The sequence below is a fragment of the Heterocephalus glaber genome, unplaced genomic scaffold (assembly GCF_053883595.1).
Source record: "Heterocephalus glaber isolate CG9 unplaced genomic scaffold, H.glaber_assembly_v1.0 deba00001610, whole genome shotgun sequence".
Classification (NCBI taxonomy): Eukaryota; Metazoa; Chordata; class Mammalia; order Rodentia; family Bathyergidae; genus Heterocephalus; species Heterocephalus glaber.
Window position 1 is genome coordinate 3,442,685 of NW_028258381.1, and position 19,559 is coordinate 3,462,243.

Sequence of the window (19,559 nt, forward strand, 5' to 3'; positions counted from 1 at the left end):
ATTATATAAAAAGAAATAGAAAAGAATTACAAAATTGGAATTTGGAGAACAATCCATGGAAAAGACCATCCAAGCTACTATCTCTTTTTCTGAAGTAAGATGTGGCTGTTCTGAATGAATAATATTCTTAAACTTCAACTTAGCAGGAAGATGTGTGGCTGGTTGGAGAAACAGCTGTGAAGGAATCTTGCTGACTAATGTTATCTGTGTAATATTTGGATCCTATACTTTTTCTGCAACCTACCCTTACTCTAAGTCTTAAATTTAACTTTTCTTAAAAAGCTGAAGCTATGACCTTCAATAAATTCCCTAAGGTAAAGAAAAAAAGAGTCAGAGAAGAAAGTAAACAATTTAACTTTGTGAGAAGTGGGAGAAAAAAATGGCAGTGAAAGAGACAGAGAAGAAACAGATTCAGTTATCAAGAAGAAGAGGAACTGTCAAGCACAACAAACAGAAAGCCAAGGGCTTCAGAAGATGTTTTAGGAGCAAACCCTAACACAATGAAGAAGAATGCAGAACTGAGCACATCTGAAGGCCACTTGTACATGGCTAAAGGACCAGCAATACTGAGTTTGTCCTTGTTTTTTCCGCTTTCATATGACGTTGCATTTCTGAAATTGTTGGTGTTGTATGATCTCCTATCTTTCAGAATTAGCTCTGTCTCAAAAGTTGAGTGAGATAAGCCATAAATTATTTACAAAAACTAGCAGTACTTGCCCTATTAGCGTTTTTTGGTTTGCTTCACACTATTTCAACCTTCAGTGACCATGACAAAACAAGTGTTTTGTCACAGTAGTTCAATCTGATTATCAGTCTGCAGGCTGCGCTTGTTTGTTTTTGCAGCTCAGGGGATTGAACTCCTGGGCTTTACACTGACCTACATCCATAGACTTTTTACTGATTTATTTATTATGAGAAAGGGTCTCAGTCACTCCAACTTGAGATCCTCCTATTTCAGCCTCCTGGAGTGCTGGGATTATAGGCATGCACCACCATGACTAGCTTGAAAGCTGAGTTTACGATAGAAGGACAGAGGATGCCACAAGGATAGAGAGAGGGTTCTGGGACAACTTTTAATTGTCTTAAACTACAGTACTACAATGACAAAATACAGTATCTGTGATGGCACTTAGAATTTATGGCATGCTAAAATGTTTCAAAAATAATTCATTCACTAATTTTATTTAACATTTATACATTAGAGTTGTAAAATGCTTGTGTTTTCTCAAACATTGCTGTAATTTGTCCTTTAATGTTTAAATATTTATTAAATGACTAATATATAAAACGCTATAAAATCTTCATAAAAACTTCTTGTGATACTGATATAGGAGATGAAATAAGAAAATATTATAGTTCTTAACCTGTTAGATGTCTGATATGCTGAGTTCGTGTTCTCTAAAATCAAAGAATGAATTCTAGGAACAATGGAAGTTAAAAGTAGGAGAATATTTATTGAGAGGATAGCTCCTGAGAGGCAGGAGGGATCTCGAGTCAGTAGCTGGGGATCCCATTTTACAGGCAAGTCCTATAGAGCAAAACCCATGTGGGTATAAAGTGAGTTACAGCTATGATTAACCAATAAGATTACAATATAGTCATTTAGATAATAGTGATCCAACAAGGAGACAAGTCATGTAACAAGTATACATGGAAAGAAAGATTTTTTTTCTAGGAAATGATGGGTCCACAGGTCTTGGTCACCCACCAGGGTAACTGATGTCAATCTAGATTTCATTAGGCCCAGTGTCTGTCTTTTGAGGAAGTATTCAGGCCTAGTCATTTCATCCTTATCTTAAGGCCTGGTCTCCAACAGTTGTGTCTCCAGCCAGGGTGTAATTTGCTTTTACCTTTTTCCTTACTCTCTCGAGGACCTAGCCCTATCTGACTTCAGAAAATATTTTTACCTAACTTAGCTGTCTCTAGTAATACAATTCTATATATTTTTACCAATAAGTTTGGTTTCCACATATGCTTCCTGCCTGTAGCAATTTTTACTGGCATTAAGAACTACCTTGGGCTTGAAGAATATTGTGACTACTTAGAAAATCTGTCATTTTCCTGAGAAAACTAGGAAATAGAATGAGAGCTTATATTGCAACTGTTTTTGGAATTATAATCCTAGCTATATCTTTATTATCATTTCTAGTCATGCTTTGCAGAAAGAAAATGATACATGAATGGTTTTAGGACCATTAAATAACATCTTTCAGTATGAAGAGGAAAGGCAGAGGATGCCCCCACAATCTCTTTATTTCCAGGTGGAGAATAGCCCACTACAACAAAACCATGGGGCATTTCCTCCACATCCACCCTCTGCGGTTCCTTGACATTTGTCTTATGTAAAATAATGTGATGAAGAAGATGAACTTGTGAAAAAATGAGTACTTTTTTCTATTAAAATCACGACACACTTTGATCAAGAATAGTGGGAAGTTTATTGGGGAAAAAAGTGTGCTTGTAAAAATTGAGTATTGTAAGAATGAGCAAAGTGAAAAATCTCCAGTTCCTCTACCAGGATTGAGCTGAAAAGTTGTCTATGATCCATCACAAACTTAATTATTTGCAAAGAGAGTCATTATTATTCCCTTGAAGAAACTCATTAAACCTTTTTATTTTAGAATTACTTTTTCTCATTTTGAAGGCTCAATTTCCTTTAGATAGAAAGCAGTTCTTACATAGCCGATTATGGTGAAAATTAAGTGAATTTCAGTACATAAAGCATCTAGAACAGAGGCTTGTGTGTGGAACCCCATGTCTACAGAACCTGCGGGAAGATTTTATTTCATATTTCACTTTGTTCTCAAATCTAAGACAACACTTCAGACTGAAATACTGTATGTGAACTGGGCCCAGAGAAATCATGATTTTGCGTGTCACTTCAGTTCAAGCACAATGTAGAAACCCCAAGTAGTAATTATTCAACTAAGGGCATCAGTGAGGACTTTCTTGTGCAAGTCACTTAGCAGGCCCAAACTTCAGTTGATTTTTATGTAAAATGATTGGATAAGAGACAGTAAGTTCCTTCCAGCTCCCATTTTTCTCTGAGATATCCACTGAATTTTCAGAGAGATATTTTTAGTGAGGACTGAGAACATAATAGAAATTTCTCTTTCAAGGAGAAAACATGTTTTATATCTGCTGTTACAATTTTCCTGTGAGCTTAACATTTCCTGTGAAGTATTAGTTTGTCCCTAGGCCTTGATTTACAGAGACCTTCTTCTATGATATTGGTAAAGATCAGGCCACTGCCACAGAGGGGTGACTAACTTTGACTGGCAGAAACTAACCAGTACCTGTGTGTTTCCAGGTCTCTGTGGCCTTTGATTCCTCTTTAAAAACTGAATGTCCTATGACCATTAATGGGCTTTAGAAAGATATTGGTGTCCTATCTACAGTGGCCTTTAGGATAACAACAAGGTGATGGATTCTCAGAAGTGCAGCCATTTCCACACTTTGATTTTTTCTTTTATTTTTAGCAAAGATTCTATTTCCCATTACTATCCAGTCCAATGTGTTTGACAGCTTCACTGAGCTTGTAAAAAAAAAAAAAGAACTAAAATTCATGAAAAAAAATAAAAGTCAGCTTTTCTCTTAATGTTATGTCTCAATAGTTGCAAAATTCCTGGGAATCATATCTCTTCCAATACTACTACAATTATTGATAAAATGACTGTTAACCTAGCCAAAACATTTTTGTAACAAATAGCATATTCTCCAAGATATGGATGGGTTAGTCCAAATTCTATCCTAAAAATAAATGTAATAAGATAATATTTTAAAGTATCGGTAGATTGTTTTTCCCTACTGTTTGTTTTATTTGCTAGGTCTTTCATCAGGGTGTCCTCTACACAGCTTAAATGGGATTTTATTATCAAGCAGGTTTCAACTTGCCAATGTTTTCTGTCACAAAGGAATCATATCTTCTGTAGTCAAGAGAGAAACCTCCGCAGCAATCTCCTACATGCTCTTTTTCTGCTCATACTTTACAATTAAATCTCTCACAATCCTGGTGGTTTCCCTCACATCTATTTCACTTCCTGTACTGTCTTTGCCTTGTTCAGGTCTCTAGACTAATCCCAGGCTAAATTATCTTTCCCACCCTGCATGATTTTCTCCTTAAAGCTTAGATCTAATCATTCAACTGCCAATTTAGAAATCTTAATGGTTCCTCACTGACTAGAGAATAAACTGCCCTTCTTTAGTGTGAGTTTCAAAGGACACAAATCATTGGATCTCTGAAATGTTCTTTCCATTGTCTTCACCTTACAGATTCTTTGTGATTTTTAGGAGACAAGTCTGGCATCAGGTTTCCCAGGGGACTTTTTTCTGGCCACATGTCATGCCAAGCAGTGTTAGGGGTCCCCTGCTCCCTGCTGTAACAATACTTCCCATCCCTCGGCTTGTGCAGCCCACTGTTGTCTGAGTTCTTAGCCTCTGCAAGGAGGAGTAGCAGGAACAGAGCACACTCCGGACCAGAGGACTGGTCTTGTGATAGTGACCTGGGGTTATGACTCTGAGAGAAGGTGCCAGAGTTGTCAGAGCCTCTTTTTCCTGTAAACTGGAGCAGCTCAGGATATTCAGGTTGCTTGTGTCTTATGCATCATGTCACATCTCCCAATTGCTTAAACAAATTTAAACTCATTCAAGCTCTGAACCACCTTTCTTCCTCAATACCATTGCTCTTTTCACTGTTACTCAGGCTTCCTTATTCAAAGCCACACCCAAACCCTTTCCTGATGCATACATTTATGCATTCGCTCCTCTCTTACCTCACCCTGAATCCCTGATCTTTTATTTTTGCCTCTCTAAATCTTAGTCACATTATAAGTCCTACATAACTGAAATGCTGTCTCTCTTCTTATTTTCAAAGAAAATGTTCTCCTTGTGCATTTATTGGTCATTTAATCCTTCCCTTGCCATGTAAACTTAAACCTTCATCTCTATCTTCCTGCTCTGTGATGATATATTACTTTTCTTCTATTACCTCAGTGTCTGGCACAGTGCTTGATGCACAATAAAAGTTCAATAAATATCATGTTATTAAACTGAACTTTAACACAAAGTGTGAGTTATAAGTAGCTCTCAAGTACTTGTAGGTAACAATATTTTACCCAATCTCTTGAAGTCATTGCTGTTTTCTGTTTTGTTATTTTGATTTTAACTTGGAGAAAGATTGTAAATTCACTCTAGTTTCCTAAAATATATTATTCTTCAGTTATCTTTCACAGCTTTTCTGTGCATTACCATTCAAGCGAGTCTCAAAGTAGAAACCCTAACAAGTGGGCCACTGAGTAGCTGAGACCAAATGGATGCTTTAAGTGCTCATAGAGAAGGGTTCACCTTTAGTTTGTTATTGAAACTACACTCATTCAAGACTACTGCAATATCTCCTCTTCAGTTTGGTATCCCAGTGAGTTACTGTCTTTTCCTAAATGTTTATTGCAGTTTCTCAAACTAATGTATGCTGTATATAGTTTATTTTTAATAACTCTTTAATTATGTTTAAATAAACATAATTGTGATGTTCAGTTAATTTTAATCCCTAATACAAAGGTAACACCACAAGTAAATTAGGCAGGATCTTACTGAACATCCCTTCTCTCTATCCACTGGCATCAAGTTTTTACTTGCTGTCTGAACTCACTTTGCTCTTCTAATGATGCACTGCTTGTGTGATATTCTCCACTTAAAGAGTGAGATGAACTTCTTTACAAAGCAGCTCCAACTGGTATTCAAGTGAAATAGATGCTGACAAGACCAGTTCTGAATTCTTTTGCTTTCTTGTATCTCTAAGACTGAACTTTGACATTTATTCAATTACCTTTTCAAATCTGAGTTTGATTTGTACACTTTCAATTCCCAAAGGATAAATTTATATAAATTTTCCAGAAATAAGCCTTTTAAAGGTTTCTGTTAATGGCTGCTAGGAGCAGCTGGGCTCACGGGCAGATTAGAATATGCGAGTCATCTTATGTTTCTTCTGCATTAAAAGCCCACTTGGCTTTACAGCGTCAGCTGTCATGATTGGAGTTAAAAAGCACATGGGTGGAATTGAGATTTTTTAAAAGATAGAATGTCTTTATTTTACCATTCATTAATTTATTCATTTTCTGTGTCTTTAAGAATGTTGTAAAAAGCCAACTATAATATCAAAGTACTAAGATAAAGAGGAAACTACTATCAATTTGGGTAGCTGAGAAAGAACAGTTTCACTGAGAAGAATCAAACTGACCAGTTTTCATTCATTCAAGAGAAGAATGGAACCACTACTGTGTACCATATGCTCATCTAGTCAGTATGAGGTCAGCCAGAAGAAGTAAGGGAAAGATGGAAATGAAACAAGAAATCACAACTAAAAATTATACTTTTAAGATCACAATAATTTTCAGGTCCCAGTGGAAGTCACCTTAGGTGATCTAGGTCAGCACTCCTTTGATTAAATTTAGGGTCTGTTCCTTCAGGACCCATCACACCCCAAATTCCTCAGGAATACTGAAAGTCCATAAATTGGCTTAAAAAAGTAGAGAGCATGAATTTGATCCTAAGATAAAGGAACAGGTGGGCAGAATCTCATGAATATTTAAATTACCTATTAAAAACAAACAAAAAACCCCAACTGACCCCACCCCTGTAAGGTAGGCCAGCACCTTCCTGGGCTGGGTGAGCACTTTTCCCCAGGGTTTCCACCCCCTCCTGAGAAACATTAATGCTCCCATTCCAGGAAACAATGTGCTTCTCTCTCTGGAAGTCCCCTGCTCTAACTCTTTGAATGTGTACTAAAACTTCTGCCTAAGAACCCTTTCCCAAGCCTCCTCTGGCCATCTTATTCCACAGGTAGGGTGGGCCAGGTTCCTTACCACAGCTTTGGTAACCTCCTTGTACCCTGTCCTGTCTTGTGACAAGGAGATCAGTACAGGCTTTGTGTGTGTGTGTGTGTGTGTGTGTGTGTGTGTGGACGCACATCACTTTGATGTAGTTAAAGCCACATCTTTCAATCTATTCTCTGTTTAAGTTATGTCAGTATTCAAGCCATTACTTTTTCCTCCATATAAACTGAAACATCTTTGACATTGTCTATGCATTTTGATAAGAAGGCACACTTTAAATGAGTTTACAAAGAAATGTTTTAGGTGTTCAACATTTAGATTAAATTATGCATGTGTTAAGGAAGGGAATTTGACTTTATCATTGAGCAAAGCTAAGTAACCATTTACAGAGTAAATGCTGATTGTTTTTGCCTGATGATATTAAAATGAATAATATCATTTCAATTAGCATATTAAGATTGTAAATGATATTGGAAAGTTAATGGAGACCACTCTATAAAAGCCATTCAGTCATGAACTTTAGCCTTCTCTCAGGTGCATGATGTCTAAATACAGAGCTTGAGAGAGGACATATCGGTATGACATGGAGACAAAGCACACTAAAATTCAGAAGTCTTACTTTTATAGTATTTTTCTAGTGGTTAAGAGATAGGTAAAGTTAGGAGGCAATATCTTCCTCTGTGCTCTGTAGATTTCTGGGTGACCATAGAGAGTAGAAATGCTATACTGGGCATCACATTTTATGGATCCTGATTAGGGAGGTCAAAATCTAAACATAAACTAAAATAAGGCAAGATATCTACTGAAATGGCTGTGCTGAAGGCTCAGAGGGAGTGTTCAGTAAGTGAGGAGGACGGTTCAACATTCATTAAGGATCGGGCCAAGCACCCTAGTTCGAGAGTGTGATGGGCTGTACTTGGTGATGCTAAAGACAAGTTGGGCTTAAGTTTGTCACCAGACAGTCTCCTAAGTTCCTAAACCCAGCTACCTGTAGGACTAAGCTGCAGGTTTGCTGACTCCTGTCACAAAAAAAGGAAAGGAATTTTGAGGACATATCAGTTAAGAGGCACAAATTTAAAAGTACACACTCAGAAAATAGAGTGCCAGAAGGGGGGGGGGGGAGAAGAGAGGAGAGGAGAGGAGCATTATGGTACAGATTTTAGTATATTAATGGGTTCTTAGGGATGTCTTGAAGACAGATGATATAGGATGTGCATTCCTAGTGTCTTGTCAGTTGCCCATCTGTTGCGCTATGTTACAATACAGACCATTTATGTGTTTGAATATTGCTGCTTTCTTGAGCATAAGTGCAATTTATAGATAAAAAGAGATGATTTCTTCACAGGTGAAAAAGGCCAATCTGCAGAAAAGGAATTACTTGTGTAGGAGAAGGAGGCTCTATAGGTAGGGAAAAGATAGAATAGGCTCATTGATCTTTATTAAGATCAATAGGGAAACTTACTAAAAGCAGTTTCTGGCTCTGCCACCAAATGCAGTTTCTGGCCTCACAGGTAGACTCTGCAGTTAGGGAAATTAGAAAGGAGGGAAAAACTAGCTAGACTTGGGAGAGGCCCAGGCAACATAATTACTAGGAAAACTAGCTCCCCTCACCCACCTGACAAATGCAAGGGGATAAGAGACAGCCACCTAAGGACTCTTATTTAATATGTAAGGCGCACACACACCCCTACATGTATACACATGTATGTTCTCACTTTAACATCAGTATAATACTGCACCAGATACACACATATACACATGCCCCCTTTACTTAATCACTAAGTCAGCTACTTTCCTAATAAACCCTTCCCCTTCACTTATTCATTACAAAGGGACAGGAAGCAACCAAATAGCCAGAAGTCCTAGGTTAGGGTCAAAGACAGGTCAAGAGAACAGATCAGATAGCAACAAGTGCCCGCCTAAGGGATGGGAAGACACTTGTCCCCAGTAAAAGGAGCCAGGGGTGAGAACTCCTGGGCTTTCAGCTCTGAAGCCCCTACCACCTCCTGGTAGCTGTCTATCCTTTCTTTTCCATCTTTTCCCCCAAATAAACCATCTTTTGTTAGACTAAACTTTGCTTTTATTAGTTGTTTACTGGCTTGGGGTTTAAGATCTCTGCGTTTTCAGCAGAGCTGTGTCATGGTGTGGCAAGCTGTCCAACCCCAATCAAACATCCACTGTGTTACTGTGTCTTGAAAGAAGAGAGAAAAAAAATTTAAACTGGGCCGGTATCTCAAAACTATAGTTTTTCTTAAAAGTAAAATCTTAAAACTTCAATCCTTGTGTCCTTTCTACTTATCTTCATTTCATTTATCCTACCTCACAGAATTATGTTGGAGTGAATGGTACAGAAAGATCAAGTTAAACTGATAGACCAGAAAATAAGCGGACAAAAGGCAAAGGCCTGGAGAAATTACATAAAGTAAGTAAACTAAAAGCAAGGTAAGGTAAGCCTCTGAGGAAATTCGAGCTGGGAAAAGAAACAAGGAACTGATGGAATCGGCTGACAAAGGGAAGCCTGGCAAAGCACCTGCCAGTGGCAACAAACCTACCTTTTTGCAGGTCCTCTGGTGCTTTGCCTGTGCCAGCCATATAAGTTTTTAGATCTCAGCTTTTCCTTGGCATCCTCTTGCCCCCCAGTCTAAAGAGGGCTTTCCTCTGTTATTTCTAATAAACCACACACCTGCTTCTGTGTTGCAGAACAAGAACCCAGAGAGGGAGAGAGCTGGTGACAGTAGGGTGAGTGTCAGAACGTAGATAAACTTTTTTATACTTATTACAAAATAGTGCCACATTTTGAGTAAAGGTAGTTAAATTTGGAAGCAGAAGTGGATGGGTAAAAATGAAATGGGCAGAATGTTGTAAACACATCAAATTAATGCATAGTTACAGAATCTAGGAGTGAAGTAAGGCTGTGACTAGCAACAGAGAAGTTAGAAAGAAGAAAAAGTACAGAGAAACAATTAAATGTTTTGTAGCCAACTGAACATGCAAATTGGTTATTTCAAACAGTGAAATCTCAAACTTGCATAATTGAGAATGAAATAAAGGTATTAACGGAAATAAAGAAGTTGTATGTCAGCTTAAAATTTGAAGGGAAGCAAGATGGTGGTGACCATAGTCCCAGTACTCAGGAGGCTGAGACAGGAGGGTCAGTTGAGCCCAGGAATTTTGATTGGCCAGGGTGACAGGGTGAGGCCCTATCCTAAAATCAATTACTTAATTAACAAATAAATCTGAAATAAAATAAAATCAAAATAGCTGTTAAAGAGTGGGGGATCTGAATTGAAGATAAGATAATAAACTTGCTATTTCAAGCACTGTCCCTTATTTTAAAGTGATGGGGAAATAAGCAGTGATAGTACTGAGCTTTAAAAATAAGCAGCTTAATTGTCCCTGTTGAAAATATAGGGAATTTTCTCCCTCTGTTCTCTCGGAGTATTTACTTTAAAATTTGTAAGTATGTTTCTGCCTGTGAAATGTATACAAACCATTTTTTCCATCTTTATGACCCAAGCACATACCTCTCAAGTGCTTGGGAGGCCTCTTTAAATGCAAACACTGAGAAAGATAAATAGCACCCAGACCCTCAGTTTCTGTGGGAGAGGGAACTCCCAATTTACAAAACCACCTCTTACTATAGAAAGATAAGAATGAGACTGGAGACAGTCACCTCGATCATTAGGTAAACTGAGGATAAACGTGCAGTCAGTGGTGTTGTCTTCCCTTTCACCAGAGGACCAGCAGTTCTCCCAAAGACGTAAATGGTGGGTGCATCTTCTCACCTGTATAAAATGGTGAGATTTCTGTCTTAGAAAGTCCTTATCAGATTGTGACTCATTTCATATTCTGATGTAAGGCTTTTCTCAATAGGAAAATTGTTTTCTCTTTCCTCTACCTTTGTAAAGAGATTTTCTGTGTTGAGACGTTTCTATTTTTAATTATGTTTTTATGAAATTTAGACAAAAATGTAAGGGTTGAAAAACAGCTTCAGAGAGTCCATTGAAAATGAGAGTAGTGAACTAAGAAAAATTACAACAAAAATGAGTGAGGCCAGCGTCTAAATTTTACACAGCATTCATGTTGTGGGTTTAAGAGGAGGGAGCATCAGGAAGGGAAACTCTGGAGAAATAGGAAGGGAAACATTTTATGGAATGAATATGCAACTCTTCAAAGTTCCCATGAAAGGGCTGCTTGCCTGTCCTACCAGCCACTCTTTGGTAAACATGCATTTGGAGTCTGTCTGTCCTAATCTCACCAATGCTCCTCCCCTGGAATCTTTCTCTCCTGCACTCACCAAGGTAACCTCTTTGCTTTGCTCAAGGCTAATTGTAGGTCTTTCCTGCTGGAGGAGGCCTGCTGTACCACCTCCTAATCTGGGCTGGGTGGAGCTCTTCCTTCACTCAGGATTCCCCTATAGTACCCTTCGTATTTTTTCTTTACAATTGTTCATGTGCCTTTATACTGTACAATTTTTTCTTTTGTGAGTGAATTTATGAACACCACATTCTCCTTTTTTAAAAAGTAATGGTGACTTATCTATGTGTGTATTTTCAATATTTAACAGGACCTACTAGATTAAAATGTGTGTTTAATCCTAAAACAATGAGCTTCACACAGAATGGCTTACTCTCAATCTGTGCTGTCCTGTGTAGATAATACTAGAAGCCTATTGGCTATTGAGCTTTTGAAATGGGGATGGGCTAAATTAAGATGTGCTATAAGTGTAAAATACATACAAATTACTAGTTTCAAAAATTTAAATATCTCATTAGTAATTTTTAAAATTAATTTTAAATTAATTTTATTGGTACATTTTAGGTATACAATATAATGGCATTCATTATTGGAGATTTGTACCTTTACATACTATATCTTGATTTTTATTTTTTCCCCATTCCCCTGTCCTCCCTCAACCCCTCCACCCCTCTCTATTTATGAAGACTTTGTTTCCATTTTTTAACTTTCTCATGTTAATTCCATTTCCTTCTTTCCTTTCCTCTACCCTTCCCACTTCCCCTTCCCCTTTGCACTTTTTCTTCCTGTACTCAGCCATAAAGAATGAGAAACTAGAGACATTTATTGCTAAATGGATGCACAATGAGGTGATACTCTTAAGTGAAATAAATAGGACACACGTGTAAATATCGAATAGTTTCTCTGGTGTGAGAAACTGAAAATGTAAATAAGGATCAAAATGTATCACTAGTAATTTTTGATATGTTGGCATATATGACAAAATGAAATGATATTTGAAATATTTGTCTAAATAGCCCATTAAAATTCATTTTGAATTCTTTTCGTGTGGTTAAGAGAAAACGTGAAATTACATATGTGGCTCACATTATATTTCTATTGGATGATACTAGTCTAAATAAAATACCTAACTATATTCAGTTCAGAAGTCAGTAACATTGATATACTTAAGATCTCCCAGAATTCTAAGGATATTTTTTATTATCTCTAATTCTTATAGATAGCAGTTCCTGGGTCAAAACTCAAGCTTCATTAAGTTGTTAAATTGATAGATCTGAAAAACAACTTGCTTCTGGCAAAATTTTATAGAAATCATTTAATAGAGCAAGTAGGCCAGGCATTTTCAGAGATGTCAGTTTCCAGCACATTCAGCATTTAAGTCCTTGTAATATCTAATTCCCATCATTTCCTGTTCGGCCTGCTGTAACCGGCATTGGAAAATGGAACTTTAAAAGTTAAGATTCTTTTCTTTTAGAGATAAGCAACTTCTCCAAACTTCCTCCTGATACCGGGTGGTGGATCCCACAGATAGACTCCAAGCTCTCGTGCAACGTGAAAACAGAATCGCAAGTGTACAATCAATTGTAAAAGAGAAAGAAGAAGGTGACAGGAAGACATGCTCAGGGCAGGTCACTACCAACAGAAACAAAATGGGCAGAGGAACAGAGAAGTGATGCCCAGAAAATAAAAAACACACAAGCAAGTTAGGCTTTTGGATTTTAAAAGAACTGCACCCCAATCCGGGTGCCTCTTGGTGGGTCTCTGGATAGGATTGACAGAAACCACTGACGGTGCTGAGACATGTCAGGAAACACACGCATGCCTTTCCCAGAATCCACTCCAATTAAATTACCTACATGAGATGGAGTCATACATGTGAACCTTTAATGAGGTTAGAGTGGAGCAAAGGTCACTGAAGGTCAGACCACAGGATCTAATATGCAGGTATTCTGACCTGCAGCTTTAGAGATTTCTGGGGTCTTCTAGTTTTATTTTGGGTTCTCTCAGAACAATAGAAGGAGAGTTGACTCTGGTGTTGCCCAAGTTGGGGTGGAGGGTCTCCCAGCCCCACTTGTGCTACCTGTACTACTCCTGCTGAGAATATAACCAACATCCCTCCTCCCCTCAGCTCAAAAGAAGTAACAGAATATCCAGATGCTGGCACTAGGAGGCCTGGAGCCTGGTTCCACAAAAAGGAGGAGGATGAGCTGAAGTTGTGCACTGTCTCTCTGTGCTCCCCTCTCCCCCGTACATGGGGAGATGGTGATCTGAGGCAACTGGGCCCTTCCATCTCCTCTGAGCCAACTCTGAGTAAATCAGTTTTTCTTTGATGTGGTCAACAGTGAGGACATGAACCTAAGTACATGAACCTAAGTAACCAGGGACACCCCCATGTGTCCTAAGGATATACAAAGTAGAATCAAGCTCATTCATTTACACAGATTTGAATTTGTATTAATGTCCCAGACATGGTTACAAATGTAAAGGGGACATATTGTGACAAAGAAGCAAGCTCTCTTCTCACATAATTCCCAGTTTAAACAGTGGACTACAAACAAGAACCAAGTGAAAAAATAAGGTCACTTCATGGTTCTTTGAGAGTCACTTCTTGCCTCAAAGAACAGATTTTTCAAACATTGGAGGTTAAACTGTAAGGATGATCAATGTTTATGGAACAAAGAATGAAAAATAAAACAGAAGGCAATCCTGAGGACACAGTTTGGGTTTTGGTTTTGTTTTTCCATCTTCCTACATCCTTTCTTTGTAGGATGGTTTTTAGTTTTCAATTGTGTTTTTGTTGTAGTGCTGGGGATCGATCTGAGGGTCACCACATTCTGCTAGATCCTACCAGAGAAGCTGGGAGGATCACAAGTGTGTGACACTGCACCCAAGTGGTCTTTAGTTTTTATGATTTTTACTTTCAATTGCTTGAGATGGATAGTAGAACTCAAGCATCTCATCTCAAATCAATAAAGCTCTTAGGCTTTTTCCTTTTAACAGGAATTAAAAATCAGTGACGTCCTCAGCATCCTTCTCCTCATTCCACAGATTTGAGTCGCATGGCTATATCTTGCTGAATAGGAGTCTGAGAAAGGAGATATTAGTCATGAAGGATTTGTTCCAGGACTTCCCCCAAACAGGGAAACCTGTGGATGCTCAATTCCCTGATAAAAAGTAGCATGACGTTCACCAAAACCCATGTATATTCTCTGATGCAATTCAAATCTTCTCTAGATTATTTATAGTACTTAAATGATATAAATGCTATGTAAATAGTTTTGATTTATGCTGCGCTGTTTATAAAATAACAAGACAAAAAAAATCAATACATGTTCAGTACAGACATGTTTCATTTTCTTTTTATTTTTTTATGGTACTACAGATTGAACCCAAGGCCTCATGTGTGCTAGACAACTGCTCTACCACTGAGCTACATTCCAGACTTTTATTTTTAAACAGTGTCTTGCTAAGTTGCTCAGACTGGTCTCACATTTGTTATCCTCTTGCCTCTGAGTAGTTGATATTATAGATATGCACCATCACACCAAGCTTTTCCATCAAATACTGAACTGCCATTGGCTAAATCCATGGACACAGAACTCACAAAAAATGAAAAACTGATCATATCTCCTTTCCAAGTTCTGCAGTGAGCTCAGCAAAAGGAAAGGAAATTGAATTATACTCAGAGTTCTTTTCCTCTTTTGATTATATTTTAGTGACATCTTATGAAGAAAACAGAAAGAGTACAGTCGTTATATATGGGAAATAAGACGTTTAAGATCATTTAAGAAGATCATTTCTGATCACTAAGATCATTTAAGAAGACCTTGTCAAGGTAGGGATGTTTGAATAAATACTTAAATGGTGAAAGAGAGACCACTCTGGAAAGACTTGGGAAAGAGAGTCTCATCTTACTTGTGGAGAATATGTCACAAAGAAAATTCTGTATCATTTTAAGCTTAGCCTCTGTATTGGTCAAGACTTACCAGAGAAACAGAACTTGACCTCTGGGTCAGGCAGGATCTTCTATACAACACACACACACACACACACACACACACACACACACACACACATATACACACAAATACTCAGAGAGGCAGAGACAAAACTGATTCACAAGGTTGTTGGGCCAGCAAACGTGAAGTCTGTAAGGCAGACCAACATGCTAGATGGTCTTGGGCAGAAATTGATGCTACAGTTTTAAGGTGGAATTTCTCCTCCAGAAATCCTCAGGCTTTGCTTTCAAAAATTTTCAAAATGGATGAGGCCTACCAATATTTTCAAGAATAATCTCCTTCAAATTAAAGTCAATTAATTGCAGATGATAAGTACCTATAAAATACCTTCACAGCAGTACCTAGTTTAGTATTTTTCTGAGTAACTAGGCACCGTAGCCTAACCAAGTTGTCAAACAGAACTAAATATCACAGCTTCTATACCTAAGTATCCAGAAAGCTTTTTGAATAGAATCATGTCTTGTGTGTGCTATAAGCACAGTTTATGATGCTATGATAATGATTTTCTTGGTTGTACTTTATATTGTCAGAAGCTCATATGTCATTTCAATCTTTCCCAGTCAAAAACTACTTTAAATTTCAGAATTTTATGAATGCAAAACATGTCACACCTGGCAGAAAAAGTTGTAAGAGCATCATGTCCAAATATTTGTGGCGGAGGGAAAGAACATTATAGCGTACCATGTCCTAATCCCTCAGTTCCAGGAAGTCAAGTACATCTGCAAAACCACAGGATCTGAGGACCATGGCCACACTATCTCTGCCCCCCAAATTCCTTAGGACAATAGCTCCTCCCCTTCTATTTAAAGTCTTTGTTCTCTGCTGGCTGGCTGCTAAATTCCCTTTCAGATTCAGCCTGCTCACCACCTGCCTGAGTGTAGTAAACAAGCCTCATTGCTCACACAGGGCCTACCCAGGTGCTCTCTCACCTCTCTGCATCTCTAATACATTTAGTGCTGAAAACCCAGGATAGAGTAACCCTCCCTGGAGGGCTTTCAAGCCCTATCCTGAACCTTTTGTCCTGTTACACAGGCTCCTCAGACTGTGCCTCAGACCGCATTCCTGACAGTTCCTACATACAGCTTTAGATCTCGCCTGTCAAAATTGACTCCTACCATTGCTCCCTGCCTTGGCAGCCTGCATGTCAGCTGGCCTGGTGGTGAGCCATGTGGCACCTGCCCCAGGTCTCTGGCCCTGTGCACAATGTGTTAATGCTGACCTTCACAAAGGCCCTGCTGCCCTGGGCTGGCTGCATCGGCACCCACAAATATTCTCTTTCCTTAAATTCTGTAATCTCAAGCCACTGGGGGTCCAGGACTATATTTATTGAGACTCCTGCTCCCCAGGAGCTGGGCATGGGGGTCCTGCCTTCGGGGATCCTGAACCCTTTCCTTTCACTCCTAACTCCCCACCTCTCAGAGCAGTTGATCAAATGTGGGGGCTGAGGGACCCTGTGCATGCCCCAGGAGCCAAGTTGAATCCACCCCCCCTCCATGGCAGGTCCTCCCCAACCACATCCTGGTGAGCCCAGGCCCTCATTGGTCTGACTCCATGCTGCTCTCCTGCCCTCCTGTTTCCCTCCCTCCCAATCATGGAGCATGGCAGAGTCCAGGCAGCAGCCATGTGGCTGCCAGCCACTCTTCTGAGCCAGGCTCAGGGACAACTGAGCACCTCAGGGCTGATCCCTGCACTGCTGCAAACTCCACTCCACTTGTCCTACTGTGTGCCCCCTGGAGTGCTGCACACCCCTGGGACCCTTGTGTGACCTGGGTGCCCAGCATAAACTGAGACCCCACACACCCTGGGATCTTGGTGGCACTCTAGCAACCCTACATGTCCCTAGACCCCACCATAGCTCTGGCACCCTTGCATACCCCGGGACCCTTGTGTGCTCTCAGAGTACTGGGATTTGGCCAAATGGGCTGCACATCCGGGTGAGGGGCCCTGCCCCAAAGGGTCCTCCTCTTCCAACAGATGGGGCCCCACTTGAGAGAGACCCTCCAGGTCCAACAGGGACATCCAGCCATGCCTCAGATTCCTGACCCAGGTATATAGCCTCATCTGGGCTGATTTAACTGTCATCCTTAGCTCCACTCTCTCCACAGATGAACAGGAACATATATATTCCCTGGCCCAGTCCTGTGATGGTGACTGCAGGTGCCTTCAGCCCAACCTTCCAAGGGCCCTGGGGCTGTCCCCCAGGAGGAACAAAACTAGAACTATCAGGTAGGATCCCAGGACATAGCCAAAATCACATAGTTTTCTGCCTAGTAGAGGGGCTCCACTTTTAGATAGCTTATAAAGTGGTTAATTTTCATAAACTCAAAGAGAACACCCAATCCAGAAATGAAAATCTGATCCAGTTTATGGCTTTCTTGCCCACTGACCTTAGGTGATTCACAATATTAGACCCAAAAAAGCCAAAAGGGCAACTTATTCTTAAGATGCACTTCATCACTCAGTCAGCTCCACACTTTCAAAAAAGCTACAGAAATGAGACTGGCCTTCAAACCCCACAGCAGGAGCTAACAACAGAGATAAAAGTGCTTGAAAACAACACATTTCTGAGCCGCAGATGTTAGTCTCTGCCAGAAGAAGCCCCCCCACCAGGCCAACAACTGGGTGGAACACAAAGGAAACCTAAGCGCCCCTGACCAGAAACACCCCTGCAGGACCATACTTCAAATGGCACCTATATGGTCACTGGGCCAAGGAATTCCCGCAGCCCAAGTTTCCTCCCAAGCCATGTCCTTCCTGTGGGGCCTCCATTAAAAGTCAGACTGCCCAACACTGGCAGCTGTTTCTGAACCATAACAGCAGAGACCCCTGACCAGCTTCTTCCTAGACCTTCTTGGCCTGGCCACCAAAGATTGAAGCTTTCCAAAGGACTTGGAAGGCCCCTGAGCCATCTCAGATGCTGAACTTTGGGTAACTCTTATGGTGGAGGGTAAGTCTATCCCCTTTCCCATCAGCATAGGGCCAACCATTTTACCTTTCCAAAGACTAGTCTTTCCAAGCCCAACTACTGTTGTAGACATCCATGGCAAAGTCTCCAGACCTTTAACTGCCCCTAATCTGGTGTCAATTAGGTCAACACCTTTCCCCACACTCATTCTTAGTCATCCTCACTTGTCCCATTCCCCTTTTAGGGTGTGACATCTTGACCAATTTTCAAGTACTCTGACCATCTCTGGGATACAATCAACACTTATAGCCACCCTAATGTCTCCTTCTCTGTCCCCTGCCCTGGTGGCTCTCTTCATCTCCCTTCATTACAACCCCAGGGTCTGGGATCTCTCCACACCATCCCTGGCTTGATGGGACCTGCCGTCACTAGTCGAACAGTACCTGAGAGGAGGGGTGAGGATGAAAGAAAAAACACACTTCAAAAGAAAAAGACAGAGTCATCCGGGCTCCTAAGACCGAACAAGCAAGTTTATTTTCACCTCTCTTTTATACACTCAGTGAGTTAGGTCATTAACCATGACCTTTATCCAAAACACCTGCTTCGTTGTTTACCAGTTCTTTGGGAATTGCCCACCCTCATGGGCTCCCTTGTTTCTCGGGCTTACAGAACGTTCATCACGTTCCAGGGCAATCTAATTCAGCAAGTACGTGGTTCCTCATAACATAGTCTCCTTGCTCTATATTATGGAGGGTAAGATTAAACATGGATCCTCTATGGTTAACACCGCTCTCCACACTGGCTTCATCACAACAACTGTTTATCCCTCTCACTCAAACCACCCCTACCCTGCCAAATGACAGTATCCCATCCCTGACCTGGCATTATGGGGATTACAACCTATTATTTCTCTCCTACTGTGACATGATCTCTTAATCCCTATCAACTCCCCTTACAACACCTCCATCCTCCCTGCATGGAAGGCAGATAGTACTTACAGACTGGTACAGGATCTCCAAGTTATCAATCAGATTGACCCGCTATCACCCTGTGGTGCCAAACCTCACACACTTTTGTTCTCCATCCCTCCATCTACTACTCTTTATTCTGTCATATCTAAAAGATGCATTTTTCACTATTCCCCTACACCTCTCCTCACAGCCTTTATCTGTACAGACTCTGACACCCATCAGTCCTGACAGCGGACCTGGATGGTCTTGCTTCAAGGTTTCTGAGACAGCAATGCCTCCCTGGCCCTTTTAGACCTCACCCAACCCATCAGCCTTTATATGGTGAAACACATGGGATGTGCAATGGGGGTTCTGTCACAGGGTCCAAGCCCACATTCGGTTATGCTCCTGTCCAAACAGCTTGACATCATCATCCTGACCTGACCACCATGCCTACAGGCAGCTGCTACAGTGGCCCTGATACTCTTAGAATCATTCAAAATCATTACTCTATCACTCAACCTCTACTTTCCCATAATCTTCAGGGACTCATGTTTTCATCACACCTCATACTTTTTTCCCACCCTTCTCTCTTCAG